The 16195-nt window shown below is 28.1% G+C and overlaps 1 protein-coding gene across 2 annotated transcripts in view; it reads left to right on the top strand.

Moving 5' to 3' along the window:
• The window catches only part of Gasp (Chitin binding Peritrophin-A domain-containing protein Gasp), a 47985-nt gene that overhangs the window by 19031 nt on the left and 12759 nt on the right, over nucleotides 1-16195 (top strand). The gene's annotated exons all lie outside the window — the stretch shown is intronic.

Raw genomic sequence — 16195 nt, 5'->3', positions numbered from 1 at the left:
GTATAAAGAACCGGGTACACAGTTCTGTTCCGGGTAATTTTTGTCAACTATTATATACTGACCCGGAGTTCAAATTTACGAATATTATATATCTTGGATTTTGAATTTTATCTTGAATTATCTTTAATTTTAATCATAATTCATTTTATCTTTTTGATCACTACCTACTCTGTATGCAGCTGTGATTTTAACGTACTTCTTGGAAGCATCGTATATCGTTGCCCGGAAGGGTTTAATTAATCTCTTAATCGGTTTTGAAAAATATAAATTTTGCTTCTTTTAAAACGTGTGACAACAGATGTTTAATTTATAAAAAATTAAACATTATAATGAAATAAAAAGAACCTAGTACCCGTTAAAAATAATCTGGTTCTCGGTTCCTTTAAAAATACGCGGGTACACGGGGCTTTTATCCGGTTTGTAAGCCCTAATTAAAAGGAAAAAAAGGGTTGATTTAAAATGAAAGAATGTCTTTTTAGCTCGTTTAAGATTATTATATTATGTCAACAGTTCTTAGCATAATCTATTATAATGAGCATTAATTAATTTATAAATGATTTTTAAAAATAAAACTAAAGTAATATTTAAAATTATTATTAAATTATCTTACTTTTTCGGTAAAAAAGTTTAATTATTAGTTATTTTTTTGTAAAATATCATAATTAGAAAGCTATACAAATATATTATTAGAATCTTAACAAATGGTGTTATTCCTTTCGATTTAAAATGAATTTATTCCTTACGAACTAACATCTAATCTGATTTTACTTTACCAATACTGCTTTAACTGCATTTTAACATTCGCAAAGTTAATGAATACAATTGTTAGAAGTGAAACCTAATTTATAACACCAAGGAGGAAAAGCGGCGAGCGAAAGTGAAAGATTGGACACAAATTGCATTTTATATGTAACATTATGCGCAAAATCTGCAATTTTACTGTCACAATAATTTAGAGAGGATTCACACATTCACCTACCAAATTTGGGTTAATGTAATTCAGGCATTTCGAACTTAATCAATAATCACCAACTAACATTTTTTGCTAAAGGTCGTCTATAAATCAATCATAGTATAATAATAATTGAGAAATCATATATTAAAAAATTTCATTTGCATTTGCAAATCTGACGAGCTTTCAATTGTGTGGGTCGCTTTGGAAGGTTTGCATACAATCCTTGCATTTTTTATTAGGCATTGTGTAATAACAATAGATAATCTTGTAGTAAATAAATTAAATATTATATTATTTTATATCCGTAAAACTACGCTTGTATACAGGAAAGTATTTTTTATATAATAAATTTAATATGTTAATGTAAATAATGATTTGTGCTTGCCCTTGTATATTAGCGTTAGAATCATTTCCTATATAATAAAATAAAATTGTAATAATCAAAATTGGCAATCGTTCAAGATCTTTATTAATTTAGAATTTGTGTATATTTCAAAAGAGTGTCCTGTTCTAAAAAATAATGCTTAGGAATTTGTGTCACATTTCGCAACGAAAGCTCTAAGTTACAATCCTTTGATTTTGTTATGACGATTACACGTTGTCTGGGTAGCGCACTGACAAAAGCCGGTTTACGAGTTGGCGAGTTCAGTGGGGCAATCCCGAAGCTGTACTATGAGGAAGAATAAGAAGAGGTGGCAGAAGAGTGAAAGTGAATCTTCTTCGTGAACCACAACAAATTAATGGCATGTGCCGGCGGCCAAATGGTGCTACTTCACTGTCGAGAATATTGAGCATCGACACAAAGGATCTTGAGATATGATATCACTTTTAAGATCAACTTTACCCTTTGCCACCTGAGTAGTCATCGAGATGCTATGTGTCGAATATCATTAATTAAATCCGTCTGATTAGCATATTTCGGTCTTACAAAAAAAAACAATTCTTAGAAAAATAATTTATTGATTCAAGGTTAATGTATCGTAAACATCAATCTGTAACTCACATGTTTTTTAGAATACTTATCATGTACGCAAAAAAAGTTATACCATATGTAAGCATAACGCATTTCATAATGCCTCGTAAAAAAAAGAAATGCTCCTAAACGATTTCATAACATACTTAATATCATCACATCCATTCAACTTCATTCTGAAACTCAACGCCAATTTGTAATATAATGTTCATATTATATCCCATATAAATATATTTTGCATATATTAATATATTTCCAATATTCGCTAACCGAATGAAATGTTAATATAAAATGAGGAAATAAAACCAAACAAGCCCATTATTAAGTAGGTAAATATATTTTTTATCTTAACCTCACCTGTTTCCTCGTTTAAATATTTATATAAAATGTTATTTTTCCCTAGAATATATAGTCAATATATTTACTGATATCACAAAGAATATTTTATCATACTTATTTACAATATTTTATTTTGCTTTGATCAACATTAGGACAACTTAATTCATAATTAATTATTGTATTTCTCATAATTTGCCAAACACATAAATTAAGAATTTATTGCTAAATAACGTCTGGCCCGTTTCCTGTATGTAGAAATGCGGGATTAGAAATATTTCTAAAAAAAATTGTATTCAAAATTAATATAATATTATTAGTTTATTATCGCTTTCGATTTCAATGTTGCAAATTTTAAATTATATTTTATATATTTTAAATTTAGTTCAGTCAGTTCGACTTTTCTAGTTAAAAAATAAAAAAAATCTATTTCATATTTGATACATAAATTATAAAACACTAATTTACATTAAGAAAAAGTATTTTTAAATACACTAAAATATTATATAATATTATTATTAGGTAATCAATATATTTTAATGTTAAGCCTAGTTCTAAAAGAAAAACAATAAAATAACTATCTTCATTTATTGTAATATATAATAATATTTGGCCCATTTATTGTGAATAAATGTAGGATCATAAACAATTTATAATTTTTTTTTTCGCTGAAGTTTCAATTTCAATGTAATGCAATGATGTCACTCTTAACATTTAAAAAATATAATTTATATATCTTACATATAATTTATTATAGCTGTAGTTTTAATCGAATAGCTATGAATAGAAATTAGCTATGAAAATCATCGCTCCGATAAGTATTTCGCTCATTCTAGAGTACCACAGGGATCCATGCTGGATCCTTCGCGCTTTATTAGAGACATAAATTCAGACATTAATAGCTCTGAATAGTTATTATAAACTGATAATCTGAAAGTGTTTCAGAGTATTCTCAGAAATTTAGATTCACTCTTTTTACAGAAAGTCGAGGTTGTAGATTGACAATCGACTACCTTTCAGCATTTAAAAGTGTCACGTTGTTACACTTCCAAGATCCCCTTGCTTGGCAGAATTTTCTTATAGTTTAGACGGAGGTGTCCTCAAATATAGCTTCATTGTATGAAATCCTAGTGAAGCAAAGTACTCTTTGTTGCTAAAGAGAATTCAAAGAAAATGGAACAAAGAGTATATTTCTTCAGAATGAAATGAAAGTTACTTAGTTATTTCCTACTTTCAACCATTTATGAGGAACGGGCTATATTGTTTTATATTTCTTTTCTTATAAAAATGGCCTTTTACGTTACGGTTATAATTTAAACAGCTGGAGATTTGACAACAATATAGCCCAAAACCAAAGCAAAAAATGTTTCGATGACAAGGCATAGATGATTTTATTTTTTTTGACCCGAATTCCTGACTTTTCGAATTAGGTTTTGATGTATATCGTCCAAGAAGATAGAGCAGTAAAAACCTCTCACTTATCAGAATCTGTAAAATCATCCCTGTCCGTCATAGTGTGAACGATCGGAAGTGTTGCAATCTGCTATGATATAATTTTTAACTAAAGCTTTAATTGACCATGTAGCGCAATTGTCCGATTTTAAAAGTTGCACGTGTTATTAAGAAACCATACAAGGGACTTGTTTGATGTTTATTATAAATGGCACATACAATGTATAATTATTTTTAAAACTATATAATATTGTTTCTTTTACTGATAAATTTAACTAAAATAATTTATGATTTTAATTATTTTTTACAAGACACATACTGAGTGGCATATATTTTTTTATAAATCTGTAGAGGAGTTCGTAAGAATTCATAAAAAAATCTATTACACTGTATAATTGGTGTTAACGCGAAAACCATTTAGCCTTTGTATATCATAATACCCACTCATTCTACAGCGAGCTTGAAATTCCAACTTGGATAAATTCCATCATGCTTAGGTGTCGCAAAGGCGGCTCATGATTTGTAAAATAGCAACAAACACTTGCACAATTTCATTGAATCTCAAAAAAAAAATATAGCTCCACGATACTCTAATTATTTAGTATTAAACAGTAGTACTCGCATTAAATTGCTGCCTTGATTATTATTTTTTCAATCAATTTTTAATCCATAAAATTATTCAGATCTTGACCTTAAAGAGCCGATGCATTTAGATCTGTTGAAAAGGTCAACTATTTTTTGCGTCTATGTATTTTAATAACCAAAGGCCTTTAAACACTAGGGCGTGTTCTATGATTAAGCACGTGCTAAAATATATCATTTTAAACTATTTACTTTAGATTTAGAATAATCGGACAGGTTTCATTATGCACTCTCTATATAACGAGGTTATCGACTTGTAACTGGTCTATTGATAAAATCCATTCTAAGCGTCCTTCAAGAACAGGAAAATTAAAGAACGATGAGAGGCGATTTTGCCGGTCAAAATAAAATTGGAAACGTGACCGTTTAACTGTGTCATCATGGTTAAATCTATCCGTTTGGCGAAATGTAATGTATTAAAATGCCGGTGATGCGCGCTTTGATCGACATATTCGATTGCGAATATCGAAAAGTTGATAACCTTGGTATCATCACGACGAACCTGTTACTTCGGATGAGGATCACACTCACTTTTTGGGTCGATCGGCTTTAACAGATGCTTGTTTGTATTGGCGATGAGCTTGTTGATCTACTTTGGAGAACGTGCTTCGAATCGAATTAACACAGCATTAATTATATGTGCATGTATAAGCTTTGCTATTAAAAAGTATATTAAGTCTTTAAGAAAATTGCACTACATTGCTTAATTGCTATGAAAATATGATTTGTTTACAAACAAACGCACTATGCATAACATTGCAAGAGACGTTGCTATATCATGTTAAATTGCAAAAGACTCTCAAAATCAACGTTAAGAAAGTTTATTATACAGTCTTAGTTAAAATAGTGGGGCACCCTAATACATATGTTACACCAGGGATATTCCGAAAGTAAATATTGAGATATTTTCAAGCATGAAGATTTTAATAGTTCAATTAGTAGCTTTTTTATGATATACCAAATATGTATGAAATATATTTATATAGAAAAGATATTTATAACACAAAGCAAGTGGAAATATAAACAATATTTTACTCAGTTAATAAGACTCGTTTCCGCAAGGCTCCGTGTGACGTAAAATAATTCAAAATCAAAGTTGTGTTATCAGTATATACTTAAATTTTTTTTAATGCCATTAGGAACATACAAAATAATGCGCACTTAAAGTAGAAATAAGTGATACTAAAAATGAAAAAAAAAAAATTTCATCTATGTAGAAAAATCAAATACATTGAGATCCGTTTTAACTATGTAAATAAAATTGTATAGGGAATGTATGTATTTCTAGCGATCTGTTGTACTCGATTTTGACTTTAATATTGTCTTCGACAATCAATTAATTTTAATTTTATCTACATTTAGTATTTAAATAAATATATTTTGCAATATGATCTTCAAGTAAATTTGAGCTTTTTATAGTATATGTATTTTAACCTTTCTTGTATAAAACAACAATATCGATAAAATTAAAAATATCGAGCACGTACTTAATGTAATGTATGTATCAAAATCATCAGATCAAGGATGAAAAGTAGTCCTGTAGCAACATCTTAGTAGGTCAATGTCAGCAGCCTACAACAATGATTGAACCAATTTTTATTATGGAATTTACATGTCGCACACAAGCCACAGATTCTTCGCCACTTACTATTAAACAGCCTCGAAACTTGCTACACATATACAACTATATACATAAGATAAAATTTATTTAAGAATATACAGAAAAAAACATGCATCGCACCCATTTAAAGAAATGTCAATGTGCAAAGGCAATTGCACATCTCGATTAATATTCTATATCAGTTTGCCAATAATCCTACGTTTAGCTTTTTTTTCTTATTGAATATTTATGGCAAGGTCTTGCGTTTGGTTCTTTCTATAACTATGAAGGTTGTCGAACGCTTGATTTATGTCATTGTATGTTAAATAGTTAGAGACAATGGCTCAAAGTTGGGGAAGCGCTGGCAACAAACACCTGCTTTCCGCGCGGTGGGCGATGCATCCATTAACATGCTAAAAGAAGTGAGATTCAGTGAAAGTTCTCTCAATGAACGATAGCCTCTTGTATGTCCCTTTTTATTGTATATAAAAATAAAAGGTTTTGTGTATGCCAGAGTCGTTAAAGACGCAGATCGTATTTTTACGAGAAAGGAACGTATCACGTTTGAGATGATCTCCGTTGGTAACATAAATTACCATATTATAATTTATATTTCTACTGTTTAAACTTAAATCTATCTATAATTTATGGCCGTCTTAATATAACATGCTATTATGTAATTAACATAAATTTGAATATTTCATATTATATAAGAGCAATAATAATAAAAATCAGTTTTAGAAATGATTTGCGTGTAGATGAACGATTCGATTTTATTACTATCTATTCGTCCGAATCGTTAAATTTTATATATACATATGTGACTTGGAGTAGGTGCTTAAATTTTATCTCAAGAGTACAAGAAAAAACATTTTATTATAGTCTAATACTCTAGTTGAAAAGTTATTTGTACTTTTAATAAGTGTAGGTTAAAATACGAAAAACATATCGATAAATTATTTTATCCTAAATATTATATTTTTATGATTTTATGTACCCTTTATTTGAGTATGTTGATCAATGAACCATTTAAAATGTTAGTAGTTCTTTATTTTTTTTATATTTTCGTTATTAAAAATATTCAGTTCAGTGTTCTGGTGGTAGTCTTGAAGGAAAATAAAAACGGCGGTGATCTGGATTATAGATTCCTAAGGAATGGATGAAAATTTAGCCAGTCTCCTACAGTCTTCGATCCTTTGGCCAAAGCTGATGGTTGTGACGACGTAACGCAGGATTTAAAATTGGCACATTTTGCCGACGTAGTTCTTCTAAAATGTGCTATTCAATAATGCTCTGTTTTTTACCTGTTCCTTGGAAATTCTGAACTTTTTTGTTAAAGTAAGGTCCAACGGTTGTAGTATACTATTAATAGACATTTAAATGATCTGTTTGTTAGCGCTGACTGATCATAAATCTATTTGCTATATGACATTTTTAGCAAGACTTAAAAACTAATTTTTAAACAGCGATTCTGAGTAGTTTCGACATCATAATAAAAATAACAACAAATTATACTACAAAAATATTCAGAAATTAACAATTTTTTTTAAAAATATAATATCAAACGTCTGTGAAATATTATAGCAATATTGTTTTAACTTGTATTTAAAAAAATTGTACGTAGTAATATAAAAACATTTTTGTAAACATTAAATTTTAGCATAAAAATTTTAATCCTAAATAAGGAATACTAAATATGCTTAAAAATCTATATATAAAACTGCTTACAGTGTTTGTTTTAAATAACCATAAATTTATAGCAGAGTGAAAGGATTAAAAAATAGAATTGTTTTTGCTTAAATTAAAAAAATGTAAGGTGAATAGTTTAATATGCGCTTAGCGAAAAAAGTGTAGAGCTGTTTAATGAATTGGTTACTAAAAGATTAACTCCACGAAAAATAAAGCAGACGCAATATTTAAATAGCTAATGGACTTTCTATCTTTGTTTTTTAATAAAATAAAATTCATAATTATTCCGTTTATATAAATATAATGAGTAAATTATAATTATACTTTTACATTCAATCTATAAATCAATATTATATACATTTAACTTTTAATATAAACATAGTTATAGCAAACAATTCTATTGCATTGTTATTTTTTATACGAATCATTAACTAAGATTAAATCGCCGATAACTAGGCTGTGAAAATTATTATATGGAAACTCTCATTGCCTAATGTCTGTATTTATTCATGCATTAATTAATTTATTTATTGATTTTGTTTTTATATGATTAAAAAAATAAACGCGACATTTCACCGTTACCTTGTCGTTAATCTGAATATTTTTAACAGTACGTCTCAAGCAATTTAATGCGACTAACGGACATTCGATAAGTCGAGTGATCCGCTCTAATACCTCTTCGTACAAGAGTCACATTACAAAATATTATATAATGCGTTTACATTTTTTACGATACCTACGTATTATGCAAAATCAAGAAACGATAAGCATGAACGACAATTGCCGCCGTGTAAATATTGTGTTTTGCTGTTAACAAACGTCTTCGGGGCCATTGACCAATAAGTCTTTACTACTGGTAGTTTTGCGTTTGTAAATTGGGTGAAAAAAAAGTGAAATTTTTCACGATAAATATTATTACAAAATACACTCACGCTTGTTTCGATGTTTCGTATGCATTTCTAAATCTCGACTCTATACAGAGAGAGAAACACATTTGCGTATGTAAGGATAGTACAATGTTTGAGAATAATCGACATGCGGATGTTTGGCGATGGCCTAATTTATTGAAAGACCATTGCCAATTTTTGGCCTTCGTTGAGAATTATGTAAATGAATTTTTGTCGTTGCAGCGATTACCTTCAACTTGGACAAGATGTTGAAATTTATACAACGGTATTAAATTATTATTTGCAGTGTCATAAACATGAATAAGCAATAGTTTTTCTATTAATAATCTACTTTCGTTATTGATACTTGTGATATTAGGAAATTAAAGATACAGAATCTAGAAAATATTTCTAAGCTACTATTTTTAAACACTCAAACAAAGCCTAAACTATCTGTAACAGTTCTGGATACTTCTTCACGCTCTTCATAAATATCAACGATCGTTAAGCAACATTGATTGAATGGGCTTATAATTCCTATCTTCATTATGAACGTCACTTCTTCTTGTTTTAAATTCCCTACTTCACGAATAACGTTAATTCCATTGACATATACAATTAAACGTTGAATTTTATCAGCATTTCCTCTTTCTGACTTTTAAACACACAACATTGGTATTAAAACCTGAAACGGTAGTGATTTCCCTTTTTCACTTGCTTCTGTGCGGTACCTGTGCTTAACAAATAAGTTTTATAAATTACTCTTAAGTCACAACAGTTAAAATTTCATCGTCAAACTTAAACTCTTAGAGATTCAACACGAAATCGTATTTGATGTCATGCGTCTTTGTATAACATATAATGGTTGTCTTAAGAAGTACGCGATATTTTTCTATTCGTGTCTGCACGATAGATTCCGTCTTAGCGGTAATTTCTTTTGGGAAGGAAATGCAAAGCTGCTGTTTTATTGTATTAAGAATCCTTTTATAGAAGGCCACTACTACACTATTATTTAATTATAATAATAAAAATTGAATTTGCTCCGATTCATTTTCGAACCGCCGGTAATACATTCGGTTGTTTCGACCAATGAAAAACAAGCATTCAAATATAAATCAAGATGGCCGACATCACCGTGACAACAGCTTTAAATAATTATTATTTATAAATAAAATTTTGCTATGCGACAATAATTTTTCATTAATTCATCGTGTGCGTTGTTCGATGTGACTGAATATAAATTATCGGATTGCAAATTAACTAGGTTTGTTATAACTCTGAAAATTAAATATATACATAATGTGTTTAGGATAAGAAGAATACATTGATTAAGCTAGATAAGCAATTACAAAACAATCTTCGTAATGAAATCTTCAAATTTTTAATTCCCGATGACGGGTTCCGAGGCCGAAAAGTGAGTTTTTCTTTTATAAATAATCGGATTGAAAATTAACTAGGTGTGTTATAACTATGAAAATTAAATACATACATAATGTTTTTAGGATCAGAAGAATAAATTGATTAAATTAGATTAACAATCATGAAACAATCTTCGTAATGAAATATTCAAATTTTGAATTTCCGTCACTGGGTTCCGAGGCCGAAAAGTGAGTTTTTCCTTTTATATTACATAAACATTATCATTGCTTTCGATTTAATGCACATATACGTTAGATTTTAAGAATTTCAAATAAAACAGGTACATTTTAAACGTGAACGTGTAATATATCTTTAGTATGTATGAGGATTGAATGTAAATGTCGATCAAATCAACGCTGTTGCAGTGGGAACGCTATATATCAGCCAACGGACAGCTTATAAATGTGTAGTTTCTTGGATGTTATCAGATAAACAATAATTTACAATGATTATAAATATGTGATTGCATATCTGGAATAATCGATATCCAAAATATCTAAGAGTGGGTAATTTTTAATTCCGATATGGCCAAATATGTATACGTTATGGTTTTTATTCAATTTTTGTTCTGTGCCATCATTCTTCTTTCGGAATAGCCAAATTCAAGACATTCAGTTACATCAAACTTATGTAGTATGTTCTTTATTAAAAGATAATACTTGCTGACTCTTTATTAAAAGATAATACTTGCTGACTTCAACATGAGAAGATTCACTCTTTGTTTATATATACCAATTCTACGTTGTAGTTATAAAGGTCATAAAATTGTTCCATTATTGCTTCTGAAAAATAATTAAAAACAATAATACCTTTATCAAGAGTAAGCATTGAACATATTATTACTATTAATATAATCCTAAAATTAAATTTAAGCGACAACCGAAGAACGAATTGATGGAAGTTACTGTAGAGGATTAAACACGTAGATTGGTATCTCTTCATCTTCTTCAAAATTGTCGCAATATGTCATATATTAATTGTTTTCTATACGTAAATATTATTAGATTTATCATTGCTTCTTAAAATTAACTGTAAATGATGCTATATAGTGGGTAAAATGTAACTTTTTGTTTACACTAATATAAGATTTTTCATTATTACTAGCATTGTAATATGTTTAATTAACTTTGGTATGCATACCTTTAATTGCCAAATCTCCGCTGTTTGTATTTTAATATTAGATCCTGAAGAGTCAATAGTAATTTTGTTAGAATAACCGTGATATATTATTCATATAACCAATGGGCGCAACGAGCGTTTGCCAGATGACAGAAGAACTGTCACATGTAAGCAAATTTGAAAGGTAAATCCCGGTTTTGGGCGCGCTTTAGAACGAACTACAAAATTGATTTTAACGATTTAAATTGTAAAACACTTATCAAAATGTGTATAAAAATCATCAAATTCTGAAAAAATATTTTTTTAAATTTGTATTAGCTTCTCTATACAGAAAAAATATGTACTAAATTTTGGAGAACTTTGGCAATTTAAAGTTAGTTTTTAGAGAATTTTTCTTCTTTTTGTTGAAAAAACATTTTCAACAAAAAGGGATAAAGTTTCAAAATAAGTACTTTTCATTACCAACCAACTACTAAATACATAGTGTTACAAAAATCTTTCTAACTGACGCTTTTGAAAGGAAACTACAAAAAATTGTATAACACTAATTTAATAATTTTTAAATTATAAAGTTTCAGAATAAAATTTCAAGATTTATTCAAAATATTTTTATAACCTTAATATTTTTATTTTATTATGGATTTTAAATATTATTGAATATGTTCAGTTTATTTTTAATTTTAAATATAGTGAAAACTTTTTGCACTTGTTAATTATTAAAATATATAATTCTGCGCAGAAAAAACATTTACTTAAAAAAATATATTAATCAAAATATTTTTAAAAAAAATAGACAAAGGTCGCAAAATTATTAATATTTTCAAAGCGTACTTTTGGTCTAAAGTAACAGATTAGGTGCTTGATATTTTCAGTTTATTGTTTCTTTCTAATTAGTATATGTAATTAAAAACTGGCTTTTATATTTACACATAAAACATATAAAAAATATGGTGTAATGTAACTTATGGTGTAACTAAAAAGCGTTCTTGTTACTAAAATTTTTTTTTTGCGAATAATATGCATTAATAGTAACACTCCGTTCCAGCTCGCGAACAATGATACCTGTGTCACTTGAACTCCATATTATATCTTGATATTTACCAAAATATACCATTTTCTACTCTATATAAAATATAATGTCTTTAGTATACCTCTTTATATATATTTTCATGAATATTCATTAATAATCTCGATGCATTTGGTTAACCTGAGAATAAGTTTATTGCATCGCACTCTCACTCCTTAAGTAACTTTTTATCAATAAAATTATTTAATCGTTAAATATTTAAGTTAATTTATTATCACGGTATTTGAATTACATAGTTTTAAAGAGAAAAAAGAAATATGGAAAATTATTTATTATAAGAAATTCCTAATATCTGAATAGACAAATTTAATTTTATCAAAAAAACTATTTAACCTCAAGCAGTTTACTATAAACTATTAATATCAAATTAGTTTATATAAATATTAATACAATACAATTTTAATATTATAATTTTTTAATCCTTATTCAATCGCATTCATTAATTTTAAATAATTTCTGACTATTTACATAATATACGTTATATTTGTAAATTATAAAACGCGTTTCGTGTTCGTCCGTCATTGATAAATATTAGCTAATTCTTAAATAAATATTTATTTTATTATATTAAGCGTAATACGTGTCATCACTCAATATATATTACTATTGTTATAACTGCGTTAATTTTTGCGTGCAAACGTAATAAAAAATAGATACATACTATTTAAATGCATGCAATAAAACAAACAACTCATGCGTATACTAATTAGTTTATTAATAAACCCACATATAATAGTTAAAAATTGCAATTAACTGGTAGCGCGATAATTGCACATTTTCTTGTCATTCCACAACAACAATGGAATGTATAAGAAGTAAAAATAGTTACTATTATATAAAATTTACATTTCTTCCGTGACGATATTAGGCACAAGTATCTTAATGGTTGTGTTGCACTTTTTTGGTATTATTGTTTTTTTTTAATTCGTGATGTTCGAATAGCTTTCTATGTCGTTGGTGTAAGTCTGTGAAATTGTATCATTTGCAAAACAATAGAAAAATTGCACAAAAAATAATTTATTAACATAATAATTTAGATACTCAAACATATACTTTTGTATATGAAATATATTTTTAACGTGCAATATGCTTAATATTAAAATGCAATTATGGTAATTGAGTTAATTAATTAATACATAAAACAATGCAATAATGAATATGTGGATTGTATTATAAAAATTATATCAAAACCTTGATTCAAATCATATGATCATATTATAATATACTTAAGAATAACTTTAACAAATAGTATGTCAACTAAAACACGTTTTTTACACTTGCCATATCTTTGCAATACATGTATTATATTTATAATAATTATTATAAATTTACTTTTTAACAAATTTACACTTTTAAAAAAATTAAAATATCGTTTTAGATCTATGTTAATTATTTTTTTATGATTCGTTTTTTGCTGTGGTCGACTTTTTTAATATTCGGAAACATTAATTTACATATTCACATTCGTATACATTATTTATTATTATAGCTACAAACTAATTCAAACATTTGCTAATATTACTATTTATGTCTTAAATATTTTGAAATTAAATATATTACTACTATATTAAATAACTTTTATATCCTTTCTTTTTTTATTTGTTCTGATGAATATTACTATTTTTTACAATATATTTAATAAAATATTTATGGAATAACTTATTTTTAAATTTATTTTTTCAACTTTGTGAGTGTTTTTATTTAAAGCAAAGTTATTTAGTTAAATTATTATTAATGTGCTAAATCCAATCATCACCTAAAATTAAGTTGAACTGTAGATTTCGGATTTAGTAGCATGTTGACGTAAAGAGAGAAGCGGCTGTTTTTTCGGAGCGTAGCTCCACTTGGAACGAGTTAGTATAAAAATGCCTTGTTTCTCAAATCGAGAATATCAGGCTAAGTACTGAATGGAAATGAATGATATGCGCTTATATACGACGTTTTTGATCACCCACGTTCATCGCGATGGCTAAAAACGAAGATTTGGAATGTATGCAGATATATTTATTTCCGATTGTTAATTTTAAAAATATGGTCGATCTGTGAGTGCTTAATATCCTTGCGACCTACCCCAAGTATCAGCTGATATCCCGGCCCTCGATCTCGATCACAAAGCAACAGCTTATATTCGCCGCTCACCGATCATTAATTGATATTGATATGCCGACGCCAATAGGTGCGTCCTGACATTGACATCCATGCAGCTGGCTATTTTAACGATTTTATAAAATTATTTACAATCTGACAAGGCGTTCGTTTTTTGTCAATAACAATTAAGTATCATTATATTTTATGATCGCTAACGGATAAATTTATTACCCTTTAAGCACTTTTACATGCTAAAAAATAAAAAAGTGTGTAATTTTACATATAAATTTTTAGTAAAAATCTTGTTGCAGTGCTATTTATTCATACAAAGAAATTTAAAATTCTATGGTAATTTATTGTAAAACTGCGTCAAGAATAATTTTTTAATATATGGATTTGTATATATGTACATTTCTTGACGGTCAATATTTTCAATATATTTGTTATGTTACAATCAATGATTGATATTACTTTTATTTTAATAAAATACACATTGATTAAAATATTTGAGTAGGCAAAAATTAATATAATATTATTATCAATGAAATTAGCTACGCATGCTAACGGAATTTTTATTGTTAATTTTAAATTCAGACCTTGAATCTTAATTGAATATAAATTTACTTAAAAATAACATATTCGTAGCGGAAAAATGTACGCGCGTATATTTTAGGAGTTATTAGCAAAAATCCTTGGAATATTCTAAAACGCATTTTTAGAATTTCAACGTTTGATTGGAATTAAATTCGTAAAAAATTTACCACGCCGTGAGTCAGTGTCTGTACAACGAGACAATGACCGCAAATTGTTCTGGAACTAAAAAAAAACGACAGTAGCCCCGACGTCAGCGAGGTGACTTACTTTCGACATGTCCAGAAGTCGACTTATTCACCTCGGTCACAACCAGGTATGCCCACAGGCCATGTATACTAGATTAGTCACATGCGGGAGTGGTCTCAGAGGCCGCAATGTCGCTTTTTACCCATCGACCTCAAGGTCGAGTCAATGCAATCCACATTTTCTATGAAAAAAAGTATCTGTAAACAGCGCAAGAGCAAGTTGTGTGAATTTTTCTATAGAGCTTTCCTCGTACTAGTATGGCGCGAGAAAAGAATTTCACCATTGTTCTAAAGCAATCAAAACGATTTTCCTATTTTTAATTGTACCATATATATGACTACCGTGTATTGTTTGATATATTTGTCTAGTGTCATGCAAAAGTACATAACTAATTACTAGAAGTATGACTAATCACGACACGTTACACGTAATCAAAAAATAAGAAAAGTAGACTATGCCGAAAAAACGATGCTTAATAGTCAACAAAGTCATTACACGAATAGCTTCTCTATATCACCTTGACAAATACAAAAACAAGTAATTATTTATTTTAGTATTAAAAACTTGTTAGAACTTTTTTTATTTAATCTGTAATTATAATATAAAACCCTGAAGTATTAATCTTAAGTATTACCTCGATTCATTTGGAATAAGTTCTTTAATTACAACATAATATTCGCATGCGTGATCCCTTTTTCATCACCTAATTTATAATAGCGTAATAATTTAACACAAGTTATTACGATACATAAAACTTGCAATATAAAATCTTATAGATATAATAGTGATAAAAAATATCAAGTGTATGTACATTTTTAGCTTAGGAACTTTGAAAATCATTTAATTATTGACGCAAAAATTGTGAATAATTATAACTGGTCGATTAGTGAGTGATTAATATCCTTGCTGATCGACCCCAAGAATCAGCTGATATTCCGGACCTTGACCTTCAACTTCACGCTGTACACCAATAGCACATATCTGCAGCTCACCAACCTTAAATTATAAGACATTTAATAATGACAAATGGCAAAAGTTTTATAATACCCCTTTGAGTAGTGAGTTAATTTATAAACATTTTTTAATTTGCAATTTTGTTAGTGTACAC

This window comes from Plectrocnemia conspersa, unplaced genomic scaffold, assembly GCF_051122295.1.
Source record: "Plectrocnemia conspersa isolate PC_06_02 unplaced genomic scaffold, ASM5112229v1 ptg000004l, whole genome shotgun sequence".
NCBI lineage: Eukaryota > Metazoa > Arthropoda > Insecta > Trichoptera > Polycentropodidae > Plectrocnemia > Plectrocnemia conspersa.
The sequence above is the reverse complement of the archived record's forward strand: the minus strand, read 5'-3'. Positions and strand labels throughout refer to the sequence as shown.